Source organism: Vombatus ursinus, unplaced genomic scaffold, assembly GCF_900497805.2.
Source record: "Vombatus ursinus unplaced genomic scaffold, bare-nosed wombat genome assembly UNPS02014830.1, whole genome shotgun sequence".
Lineage (NCBI taxonomy): Eukaryota > Metazoa > Chordata > Mammalia > Diprotodontia > Vombatidae > Vombatus > Vombatus ursinus.
In genome coordinates this window covers 10,412,018-10,425,438 of record NW_020954608.1, presented here as the reverse complement: position 1 = coordinate 10,425,438, position 13,421 = coordinate 10,412,018, and the positions used below count along the sequence as shown (strand labels likewise).

The 13,421-nt window shown below is 35.6% G+C and overlaps 1 pseudogene; it reads right to left on the bottom strand.

The window, feature by feature from the left end:
* Positions 1–5,539: 5,539 nt before the first annotated feature.
* LOC114025448 lies at positions 5,540–11,191 on the bottom strand (annotated as a pseudogene).
* Between the last annotated feature and the right edge of the window lie 2,230 nt (positions 11,192–13,421).

Below are 13,421 nucleotides of genomic sequence, written 5' to 3'. Positions count from 1 at the left end.
ACTAAATATATATGCACCAATTGGTACAGCAGCCATATTCATAAAGGAGAAGTTAAGGGATATGCAGTAAGAAATAGACAACAAAATTATACTAATTGGGGACCTCAACCTCCCCTTCTCTGAACTAGATAAATCTAACCACAAAATAAATAAGAAAGAAGTTAAGGAGATCAATAGAATCTTAGAAAAATTAAATATGATTGACCTCTGGAGAAAACTAAATGGGGCAGAAAGGAATATACTTTTTTCTCAGCAGTATCTAGCACCTACACAAAAACTGACCATGTACTAGGGCATAAAAACCTCACAATCCAAAGCAGAAAGGCAGAAATATAAATGAATCCTTTTCAGATCATAATGCAATAAAAAATACATGTAATAAAAGGCTATGGAAAGATAGATTAAAAATTAATTGGAAACTAAATAATCTAATCCTAAAGAATGAGTGGGTCAAACAACAAATCATGGGAACAATCAATAACTTCATCCAAGAGAATGACAACAATGAGACAACATACCAAAACTTATTAGATGCAGTGAAAGTGGTCTTTAGGGATAGTTTTAGATCTCTAAATGTTTATGTGAATTAAATAGAGAACGAAGAGGTCAATGAATTGAGCATGAAACTAAAAAACGCTAGAAAAAGAACAAATTGAAAATCTCCAATTAATACCAAATTAGAAATTCTGAAAACAGAAGGAGAAATCAATAAAATTGAAATTAAGAAAACTACTGAACTAATAAATAAAACTAAGAGCTGGCTTTATGAAAAAAAATACAATGAAATAGATAAATCTTTGGTTAATTTGTTTAAAAAAAAGAAAGAAGAAAACCAAGTTACCAGCATCAAAAATGAAAAGACTGAATTCACCACCAATGAAGAGGAAATAAAAACAATGATTAGGAGCTATTTTGCCCAACTGTATGCCAATAAATTTGACAATCTTAATGAAATGAATGAATATCTACACAAATATAAATTGCCCAGATTGACAGAAGAGGAAATAAAATACTTAAACAACCCCATTTCAGAAAAAAGAAATTGAACAAGCTATCAATGAACTCCCTAAGAAAAAATCTCCAGGGCCAGATGGATTTACAGTGAATTCTATTGAACATTTAAAGAACAACTAATTCCAACACTATATAAACTATTTGGGAAAATAGGTGAAGAAGGAGTCCTACCAAATTCTTTTTATGATAAAAATATGGTGCTGATACCTAAACCAGGAAGAACCAAAGCAGAGAAAGAAAATTATAGACCAATTTCCCTAATGAATATAGGTGTAAAAATTTTAAATAAAATATTAAAGAGATTATAACAACTTATCTCAAGGATAATACACTATGACCAGGTGGGATTTATACCAGGAATGCAGGGCTGGTTCAATATTAGGAAAACTATCAGCATAGTTGACCATATCAACAAGAAAACTAACAGAAACCATATGATTATCTCAATAGATACAGAAAAAGCATTTGGCAAAATACAACACCCATTCTTATTAAAAACACTAGAGAGCATAGGAATAAATGGAGTCTTCCTTAAAATGATAGATAGCATCTATCCAAAACCATCAGCAAGCATTATATGCCATGGGGATAAACTAGAAGCATTTTCAATAAGGTTGGGGGTGAAACAAGGATGTCCATTATCACCACTGTTATTCAAGATTATGCTAGAAATGTTAGCTGTAGCAAGTAGAGAAGAAAAAGAAATTGAAGGAATTAAAATAGGCAAAGAAGGAACAAAGCTATCACTCTTTGCAGATGATATGATGGTATATCTAGAGAATCCCAGAGAATCAAGTAAAAAATTACTTGAAATAATAAACAACTTTAGCAAAGTTGCAGGATATAAAATAAACCTACACAAATCATTGGTATTTCTATATACTACTAACAAAGTCCAGCAACAAGAGATAGAAAGAGAAATTCCATTTAAAATTACTGTAGACACTATACAATATTTGGGAGTCTACCTGCCAAAACAAAACCAGGAAGTATATGAACACAATTACAAAACACTTTTCACACAAATAAAGTCAGATCTAAATAATTGGCAAAATATCAGTTGCTCATGGGTAGGCCAAGCTAATATAATAAAAATAACAATTCTACCTCAATTAATTTACTTATTCAGTGCCATATCAATCAAACTACCAAAAATTATTTTATAGAGCTAGAAAAAACCTAACAAAATTTATCTGAAAGAACAAAAAATCCAGAATATCGAAGGAACTAATGAAAAGAAATGCAAGCAAAGGTGGTCTAGCTGTACCTAATCTTAAATTATATTATAAAGCAGCAGTCATCAGAACTAGTTGGTACTGGCTTAGAAATAGAGTGGTGGATTAGTGGAATAGGTTAGGTATGCAAGACACCACAGTAAATGACTATACTAATCTACTATTTGATAAATCCAAAGACTCCAGTTTCTGGAACAAGAAATCACCATTTACCAAAAACTGCTGGGAAAAGTGAAAAAATGTATGGCAGAAACTGGGCATAGACCCATATCTTACACCCTATACCAAGATAAACTCAAAATGGATACATGATTTAGATATAAAGACTGATACCATAAGCAAACTAGAAGAGCAAGGAATAGTTTACCTTTCAGATCTATGAAGAAGGGAAGAATTTATGACCAAACAAGAGATAGGGAACATTATGAAATGCAAAATGGACAATTTTGATTACATTAAATTGAAGTTTTTTCACAAATTAAGACAATGCATCCAACATTAGGAGAGAAGCAGAAAACTGGGAAAGAGTTTTTACAACCAGTGTCTCTGATAAAGACCTCATTTCTTATATAGAGAACTGAGTCAAATTCAGAAGACTACAAGTCACTCCCCAATTGATAAATGGTCAAAGGATATGAATAGGCAGTTCTCAGAGGAAGAAACTAAAGCTATCTATAGTCATGCGAAAAATGTTCTAAATCACCATTGATTAGAGAAATCAATACAACTCTGAGGTACCACATCACATCTATCAGATTGGCTAATATGACAGAAGAGGAAAGTGATGGAGAAGATGTGGGAAAATTGGAACACTAATGTGTTGTTGGTGGAGGTGTAAACTGATCTAACCATTCTAGACAGCAATTTGGAACTATGCCCAAAGGGCCATAAAATTGTGCATACCCTTTGACCCAGCAATACCACTTCTAGGTCTGTAGCCCAAAGAGATCATAAAAATGGGGAAAGGACCCATACATACAAAAATATTTATAGTAGCTCTTTTTGTGGTGGCAAAGAATTGGAAACTGAGAGGATGCCCATCAAGTAGGGAATGTCTGAACAAGTTGTGGTCTATGAATATAATGGAATACTATTGTGCTATAAGAAATGATGAGCAGGCAGACTTCAAAAAAACTTGAAAAGACTTACATGAACTGATGCAGAGCAAAATGAGCAGAACCAGGAAAACATTGTACACAGTAACAGTCACATTATGGGACTGACTTTGATAGACTTGGCTCTTCACAGCAACACAAAAATCTAAGACAACTCCAAAAGATTCATGATGGAAATTGCTATTCACACCCAGAGGAAGAAATATGGAGTCTGAATGCAGATGGAAGCATACTATTTGCTCTTCTTTTCCTTTGTTGTTTTGTTTTATTGCTTCATTCTCATGGTTCCTCCCGTTAGTTCTAATTGTTCTTTACATCATGACTAATGGGAAAATATGCTTAACATGAATGCATATGTAGAGCCCATATAGGATTGTACATTGTCTCAGGGTGGGAGGGGGAGTGGGAGGGGGAGAAAACCTAAAACTCAAAATCTTATGGAAGTGAATGTTGAAAATTAAAAATAAATAAATTTTAAAAAATAAATAAAATTAAAAAAATAAAAATAGAAAGAGGGATAAATAAAATAGGTGTGGTTTGATCTCAGAGGATGGAATTAGGACTTATGCTGGGCAGTTGCAGAGCAGCAGGACTGTTTGCCCACTAGGGCTTATTAAACTCTTACACAATAGAATTGAAGGAATCATGGGAAAAGATATGAATGGATGCAGAATAAATTAAGCAGAGCCAGGAAAAAATATACACAATCTTTGATTTCTTTTAAGACTCAGCTAAATCACCACTTCCTTAAGGAGGTCTTTTCTGGTCCCCTAGCTATAAGCAGGTCAGTTAGGTGGCTTAGTGGATAGAGTAATTGGCCTAAAGTCTAGAAAACTCACCTTCTTGAGTTCAAATCTAGTGTCATGTACTTATTAGCTACCCTGGGCAAGTCATTTAACCTTGTTTGCCTCAGTTTCCTCATCTGTAAAATGAGAAGGAAATAACACTCTTGGATCTTTGCCAAGAAAACCCCAAAAGGGGTCACAGAGAATTAGACGTGACTGAAAAACTACTAAGCAAAAACTACTAGAGCCATCCCTTCTCAGATTACCTTCTACCAGTTCTGTATCTTTTACGTTCTGATTTTTATGCTTTCATACCCATTTAAATGCAAGTTCCTTGAGAACAGGAACTGTATTTTTGCTTTTTCTCTGTACACTCAACATTTAGAATAATATCTGGAATATACTGTCAGACATTGTAGAAGTAGTAATTTTTCAAAACTGCCTTTTTGTCTTTTTTATTCTTTGTAATAAAGAAAGGCTTTCTAAGGAAGGGTGGTAGAAAGAATAGATTTTGAAATTAATGTGATATAAAAACAAAAGAATCAATCAAAATAAGATAAAACTAAAAAAGAAATTTAGGGCTGAAGAAAGGAAATAATAAACTATTGCTCTTCAGATTCGGTGTCAAATATATTATTCTTCATATAGCTGTAAATATTTTTCAAAATACTTTATGCTTCATAAAGTAGATCAGAGTGGCTCTTCCATTTCCATCATAGACAATATTCTACAAGGAGATACAGAAAGACAAAAATAGTGGGCTTCCTGCCCTTGACTTCCACCCAAGAGGATTCCATTTAGTCTAAAATAAATATGATTTATTTAAATATTCACATTATGTAGGGGCTTTAGGAGGGTCAGGATTACATAGTAGATAGAGAACTAGGCTCTGAGTAAGGAAGATCTGTGTTCAAATTCAGACTGACACATACTAACTAAACAATCTTTATCCAAATCACTTAAGGTCTTAGTGTTCCAGGCAACTTTCTAAGATTATAAATTACCAAGGAGGTGTTGATTTGCATTGGTAAAGGAGGTCCCCTTACTAATGAATTCACAGTTCTGGTGCAAAAGAGGGCAGGGTACTGATTTGATTCAAGCCACACCTCTACTTGGTTTAATCTAAAAAGACAAAATCTGGGGCTTATTAAACATGGAGATACTACAGCCAAGGTCAATGAGCTTGCAGAATTGTTCATTCACTAAGCAACACTTATGGGCTTACAAAGCTACTTCTTAGACCTTAAAGCTTTGAAAAATTCTTCCTGAATATCCATTTGCTTTAGCATCACACAGAACTACAACTGGGGCAGGACAACAGGGCTTTGTACCAGGGCCTGAAATTTATTTATTTGTTTATTTATTTTTTTACAAATAGGCTTTAAAAGAATCAAGCAATGCTGCCAACATTAGATGCAATTCTGGGCCACAAGTCAGCACACTCCTTGGCAACAGGCCCTGTGATGGCTGAATCTTTCATCTCGCTTTTGTTGTTTACTATGACCCCTGCATTGTCTTCAAAATATAGGAACACACCATCTTTTCTCCAATATGACTTCCGTTGCTGTATTACCACTGCTGGATGAACCTTCTTTCGGCACTCTGGTTTCCCCTTTTTGACTGTGGCCATTACCATGTCACCCACACCAGCTGCAGGAAGCCTGTTCAATCTCCCCTTAATCTCCTTCACAGAGGTGATGTACAGGTTCTTGGCACCTGTATTATCAGCACAATTGATGACAGCTCCCACTGGGAGACCCAAGTAAATTCAGAACTCTGCTCCTGAAGACCCATCACATCCTCGCTTAGAGGGCATTGAAAGAATATATACACTTTCCACAACCTTGAAACAATAGCTGCAGGGGGGAGTCAAGATGGTGGAATGAGAGCTAGCAACTTCGCCTCAGCTCTCCCAAAACATTTTCCACAATGATTTAGAAAACACAACATTTTTTTCAATGCAGAAAACTGAATTCTCAGAAATAAAGCCAAGAAAATGTCACAAGAAGTCATTTTCTAGCCCAGGACATCTTAGGAAAATAGAGAAGCCTGTGGACGTCAGAGTTGGGGCTGGCTAGGAGCCCAGTGCAGCAGCAGAAGTGGTACCAAACTGTGGCGATGGAAGCAGCAGTAGGGAGAAGCCTAGTGTCTAGTGATGGGGGACTGAGCACTTGGGCAGAAAGAGATACCAGGGAACCTCTGTACTAGCACTAGGAGCAGGAGTGGGTGCCATCTAGCAGCTCTGTCTCCCATTACCCAGTTCAAAGTCATGGTTCCAGGGAAGAGAGAAGTGGTCAGAGTCAGAAAGGTAAAGGGGCTCTACTTGTATAAGGAATTAAGCACAAAGCAGGAGGGCAACGAACAGACCTATCCTCAGACCACACTGCATTGAAAGCACTGGAAACTGACAGGCCAACAGACTGAATTGTTGCAGCAGCAGAAGGAAATAAAAGACAGAAGCTTAGGCTAGTTATCTTCCCTCCTCACCCCAGGTGACCAAAGTCCAGCTCTAACATGAGGTTCAAAGTCAAGGAACTAGAAAAATGAGCAAACAAAAAATGAACCTGACCATAAAAGCTTCTATTTTGACAAAGAAGCTCAAAACACAAACTCAGAAGAAGACAATGACTTGAAAATATCTGTAAGCATTGCCTCAAAGAAAAAATATGGATCACACATAAGCCCAGAAAGAATTACTAGAAGAGCTAAAGAAAAAAGATAAAAAGAGAGCAAAATAATGATTTTTAAAATCAAATAAAGCAGTAGAGGAAAAGTTGGAAAAAAGATATGAGCTATGTAAGAAAATTATGGGAAAAGACAATTAATAGCTTGTTAAAAGGGCACCAAAAATAGTGAAGAAAACAACTTCTCGAAGATCAAAATTGGCCAAATGGTAAAAGAGGTACAAAATTTAACTTAAGAAAAGAACAACTTAAAAATTATAATTGGTCAAGCAGAAGCTAATGACTGCATGAGACATAAAGAAGCAACAAAACAAAGTCAAAGAACTGAAAAATAGAAAAAAATGTAAAATATCTCAGAAAAAAACTGACCTGAGAAATAGATTGAGGAGAGATAATTTAATAATCTTGAAACTCCCTGAAAGCCATGAACAACAGAAAAACTGCAAACATATCATATTTCAAAAAATTATAAAGGAAAACTGCCCAGATATTTTAGAACCAAAGGACAAAGTAAAAATTGAAATGCTTACTGATCACCTCCTTTTTTTTTTTATGGTGAGGCAATTGAGATTAAGTAATCTTCCCAGAGTTACACAGCTAGTGAGTGTTATGTGTCTGAGGTCAAATTTGAACTCAGGTCCTCCTGACTCTAGGGCTGGTGCTCTATCTGAAATTTAGAGGGCAAAATAGCAACTCCCAGGAATATTTTAGCCAAAATCCAGAGCTCTCAGGTAGAGTAGAAAACATTGAAAGCAGCCAGAAAGAATTCAAATACCATAGAGCCACAGTCAGGATCACATTAAGGTTTAGTTCCTTTATAAAGAAGCAGAGAACTTGGAATGTGATATTCTGGAAGGCAAAGGAGCGAGGATTACAATAAATAATAACCTATGACATTTAATGAAATGGAGGACTTTCAAGCATTCCTGATGAAATGACCAAAACTGAATAGAAAATTTGATGTTCAAACACAAGATTCAAGAGAAGCATAAAAAGGTGAGAAATGAGTGAGAAATCATAAGAGACTAAACAAGATAGACCTATTTATATTCCTGTATGAGAAGATGATACATTTAATCCCTAAGAACCTTTTCATGACTGAGGCCATTAGAAAGAGTCTAATTAGCCAGAGGGCATGGGTATGTCTATTATGTTAGAATGATCTCAAAAGAAGAATGGAAAGGTTAAAAAGAAGGATACACTGGAAGGAAGAAGGTAGGGAAGAATGGAGGAAATTATTTCACATAAATGAAGCTTGCAAGGAAGAGGTTATACAATAAAGAGGATAATGTGGGGAGGTGGTGTAAACAGGCAACAATTGAACCTCACACTTATCTGAACTGGTTCACAGAAAGAAGAATATCTATACACACTGATGGGTAGAGAAATTCATCTTACCCAATAAAGAAGTAGAAAGGAAAGGTCCTAAGGGAAAAAGCTATGGTGGGAGGGAGGAAAAAGGGAGGGTTGATTAAAGGAGGCAGTAGTCAGATGCAAAACTGACTGTTGAGGATGGGACAGAGTTAAAAAGAGAAGAATAAGTATAAGAGAGTAAGATGTATAGAAATACACAGTTAGCAATTATAATTGTGAATGTAAATAGGATGAATTTATCCATAAAATGAAAGTTGATCAGAATGGATTAGGAACCAGAATCCAACAGTATGTCATTTATAAGAGACAGATTTAAAACAGAAAGACATGTACAGAATTAAAATAAAGAGCTGGAACAAAATCTGTTATTCTTCAGCTGAAGTACAGAACAAAAGCAAAAATAGACCCAATTGAAAGAAATAAATAGGAAAACTACATTTTGCTAAAAGGTGCCATAGACAATGAATTCTCTATGCTGAACATATATGCACCAAATGGCATAGCACCCAAATTCTTGAAGGATAAGTTAATTGAGTTACAGGAGGAAATAAGCAATAAAAATATAATAGTGGGGAAACTACATTTACCCCTCTCAGATCTAGATAAATCTAACCATAACATAAACAAGAAAAAAGCTAAGGAGATAAAGAGAATTTTAGAAGAGTTAGATATAATAGACCTCTGGAGAATATTGAAAGTAGTATATTTATTTTTCAGTTGTGCATAGCACCTTCACAAAAATTTACTGCGTATTAGGGTATAAAAGCCTCATGAACAAAGCAAAAAAGGGAAATATTAAATGTATCTTTTCTGACAATAATGTAATAAAAATTACATTCAATTAAAGGCCTTTGAGGTATTATAGGCATGCAACATTATGCCAATACAGAGGTACTTTGTTTTGGTAGCTTGAATTCTTTTATCTTGTTGAAAAGTGGCACATTCTCTGGTGCTTAAGGGCCCCAGAAGAGAAGAGATTTTCTTACTTGATGTAGCCTCCTAAGGAACTGTCCCCCAAGTTTGCAACTGGCAAATTCCCATCTGTTTATTCTTTCCTAAATCACCCCCAGAAAATGGAACAGCATCTGGCAAACTGTTTTAATCAAAGAACATTCTCTATTTGTAAACAATCACATTTCCATTATGGGGAAATCTATCAGAGTCCCATGTAGTTATCACCTAGTTAATTGATTATACCATCTCTCTCTTTCAGCTTCATGGATTATAGAATATTAAAACTTTATGGGACATCAGTGATCCTCTAGTTCAATACCAAATTTTATAGATGTACAAAACAAGATCCAAAGAAATTAAATAAAGGCTTAATGACTGACTGAAAAAAAATGTGCATGACACATGTTTAAGTTTAATCTTCATTATTAACATTTTCCCCATCACTTCCTTAAGTCTAGATAATCAATAAAATAATAAACCAAGCCTTGATTTATAGCATTTGCCAATTTCCTATGAGTAAATGCTCACACTGAAAATTTAATGATTGCTCTTAAGAGCTAGTTTGAGGTGGCTCCAACACATCCGTACCCCTACTATTGCTAAGCACTCATTAAAACAGTTTGGAGAATTTCTTTTGAGAACCCTCTCTCCTGAGAGAAATGATTATTAATAATCAATGATTTGGGGAGATCCAGAGTCCCTCCTTTTTCTAAAGTCTGAGTCTCTGAGGGTTGAACTAACTTTCTCCTTAATCATAGTCAGACCCTAACCAACCTTAAAAGGAATCTAATCTAAGGTAAATTCCTACCCATTCTGTTCCACTCAAGCAGGTTTGGGTGAAGGTAGATCCTTTTTCTAGATTGTCCAAGGCTGGGAGTGGTCTGGTGTAGGGATAATCTCTTTGTCCAAGAGTGACATGATGTCATTCTCCCAGCCCCTCGTTGGAGTGAGCCTACTTTTCATTCATTCTCTCATTAATTGTTAACCAATCAGAGGTGACTGCCACCCTCAGGAATACCCACTCTTCTAAGGGCATATAAACTGTAAGTCCACCACCATGAGAGATCTTTGGCATTCCAGAGTGTCACTAACCCTCTTATTAATAAAATGCTAGCATTATTAATAAAATGATTAATTAACCAGAAACTATATCTTTTGAACTTTTTAAATATCATATTCAGGAGTGGTAGGGTATCACTTTTTATTCGATAGAGCAAAGTTAACCTCTCTTTACAGTTATTTCCATTAATCAATTACCCTATTCTATTAGGTTCCCTTCTCCTACTTCATTATGGTATACATTTAACATTTGCTTGTACACAATGTTAACATGGTCACTGTGGTCAGTAGTTAAAAGAGTGTTTGATTTAGAGTCAGAAATACTGGCTGTGTGACCTTGGTTAAGTCATTTCACTCTCAGCTTTCTTTTCTGTAAAATAAGGAAGACAGATGAAGTGAGCTCTAAGGTCCTTTTCAAGTCTAAATAGTATTATCTAATTTTATTTGCCTTTTATACTCTCCACCCCCCAAATCCCTCACCTATTGGACACTGGGTCTCTTAAACTTAGGTATATTCATTTAAGCAAGATTAAGTGCAAAGGGGCCTGTGGGCCTCAACACTCTCCATTATGGCCAAATGAGATTAAAATGCAATTGGGAAATATTTAACAAAATAAAAAAAAATTAAACAAAGCATAGATAATGCTAATGTGGTTTCCTAAGTCAATATGTGGTGGTAGGGATTCCCTACGTAGTGGCCTTAGTTTCTATTTCAGTTTGATGCCACTGATTTAGCAGACATGTACCAATAGAAAAGGATTTGATTTCCTATAATGCTACAAACCCAAGACACATATGCTTATAGAAAAAGACTCACTTTCCTGTAATGCCATGGGTCGAAGGGACAAAGGTTTTAAGGAAGAAGGAAAGCCATACTTAAAGAAAGTGGAGATCATAGCACCAATTAAGAATGTAGAACGTTGGGCATGGCGAGCAGTTGTAGACTGAGGGGCAAAGAGCACCTGAGCCATATAGACCATGTGAGGCAGTACCCTGTAGTGTTAATGTTACAAGAGTGGGAGCTGAGCTAATGGCAGACTAGATTCACAGAGGCATCTGAGGGTGTTAGTTGAGATTCCAAGGGTATCAAGCTACCTACAAGACAGGGCCCAGAGGCTGTCTTTACTGAAGTTCACAACTTTATCCACGCCACTGTGATTTTCCCAATTGATGCTATGAGTTTTGTTCATGTAGAGGAATGAGGGAACTATTCTTCCCTTGCCATTTGGATTCAGATATGGGTCCCATTTCTGATCATATATTTTGTAATAAAAATGTTATGTTCCATTGTTTATCAGGAGCTTTTTGTTTATAGGGCTTAGCAGGGGGAATTGATTAACTCTGAGGGAGAGCTAGACTTCTGGTTTGGGGCAAACATGAGCCATATTACATTGTTATTAGAGAGAACTTCCCCAAGATTGAACCTGGACCATTTGCCAAGAGGAAAAGTGTTATAGGAGCCAAACTTGACATGTGTTATGGAGGTATTCTTGGAAAATTGTTAGTAAATGTACTTTTAAAATAAAGATCATAATGGACATTTATTATGCCCTCGGGAAAGTTTTGTATTTTGATTAATCAAAAATTCATTGTTACTTTAATCCCTTATGGTTTAGGTCCTAGGTGGTTCACTTCCCAAGCCTCCACTTCCATTTTCTTCCCTTGTCATGTAGTTAATGAATAAACCCATAAAATCCAGTTGTTGTTTTTTTTTTTCCTTTGGTGAGGCAATTGGAGTTAAGTGACTTGCCCACAGTCACACAGCTAGTGAGTGTTATGTGTCTGAGGTCACATTTGAACTCAGGTCCTCCTAACTCTAGGGCCGGTGCTCTATTCACTGCGCCACCTAGCTGCCCTGAGATAAACAAATCTTAGTAATGAGTCCAAGCTATGATTTGAACAGAAACTGAACGTTTTCTTTTTTTGGAAATACTAAAAATTCATGTAGAACTTGTATTTATCAACATTCAAAGAAGCAATAGGGCTCACTAAATCCCTTATTTCTCATTCCTCATATAGTTCTTTTCTCTGGAGAAAAATGTAGAATTTAAAGTGAAACTTCAATTAAAAAAAAAAGTAAAAAAGAACCTTTTTGATGCTTAATGGGATATTCTAGTCTGATTGAACATTGACTCTAATTGGGTCAGAGGTTTTCTTTTTTCTTTCTAAAGGAAGGGTTCTTAAACTTTTTTTGTATTCCATGGATCCTTTGCCAGTCTGTTGAAACCTATGGAACCCTTCCCAAAATTACATATACACCACACCACACCACACACACACACACACACACACACACACACACACACACACACTCAATTTCAGTTAAAGGTTAGTGAAAATTAAGACATAGTTTTTTTCCCATAAAGTTTCCTATCAAACCCCCTGAAATCTATTTGTGGACCCTTTGGAGGTCTGTGGATCTAAGGTCGAGAACCCCTGTTTTAAACAATCTCTGAAATGGTCTTTGAGAACTCTATAAAATTTGGCCCCTAAAATGATTAATGATATGTTTTGGCCTATTTATAAAATTTGGAGTGAAATATATAAAAGTATTGTCTCAACCACTATATGTGTTAGTTATAATTCCTCTTCCATGATAACATTCCTGAATAAAAAATTACTTCAATTAAATTCTTCTATTTTCTTTAATTAAAAAAAATCTTAAAACCAGCTTTAAATTTAAGACTCTAGTTAAAAGACGAATCTACATTTGCCCCCATATTAAGTGGTATGTGAATGTAATACTATTTATAGGAGGCATTGCGATATTTTTATAGTAGAATTAATGGGAGAAAGTCTTGTTCCCTAAGGTGATTAAAATATAGTCTTTGATCCCTGTACAATCCAGGTAGAAAGGAAGGAATAGGGGAGCAGTGCTGGTAAATACTATAGAAGCTCTATGGAACGCAAGATTTTAAACCTTGCATTCTTTGGCATAAAAATAGCACAATCACTTTGCGTTTTCTCTCAGGAATTAATTGAGCCTAAACCCACTTTAGAAAGAACATGTATACTATCCTCCTCTTTTAAATTGGGGAAAATCAACCTCAGAAGGGTCACTTACCTGTTGGAAGATCACAGAGAACAAAACCAAGAATAGACCTGGACACATAACATCACTTCTCAGAAGCTCTGAGTCACACTCTTCTTAAAGCATTAAAGATATGGAATGTCCTGGATAAACACACACACACACACACA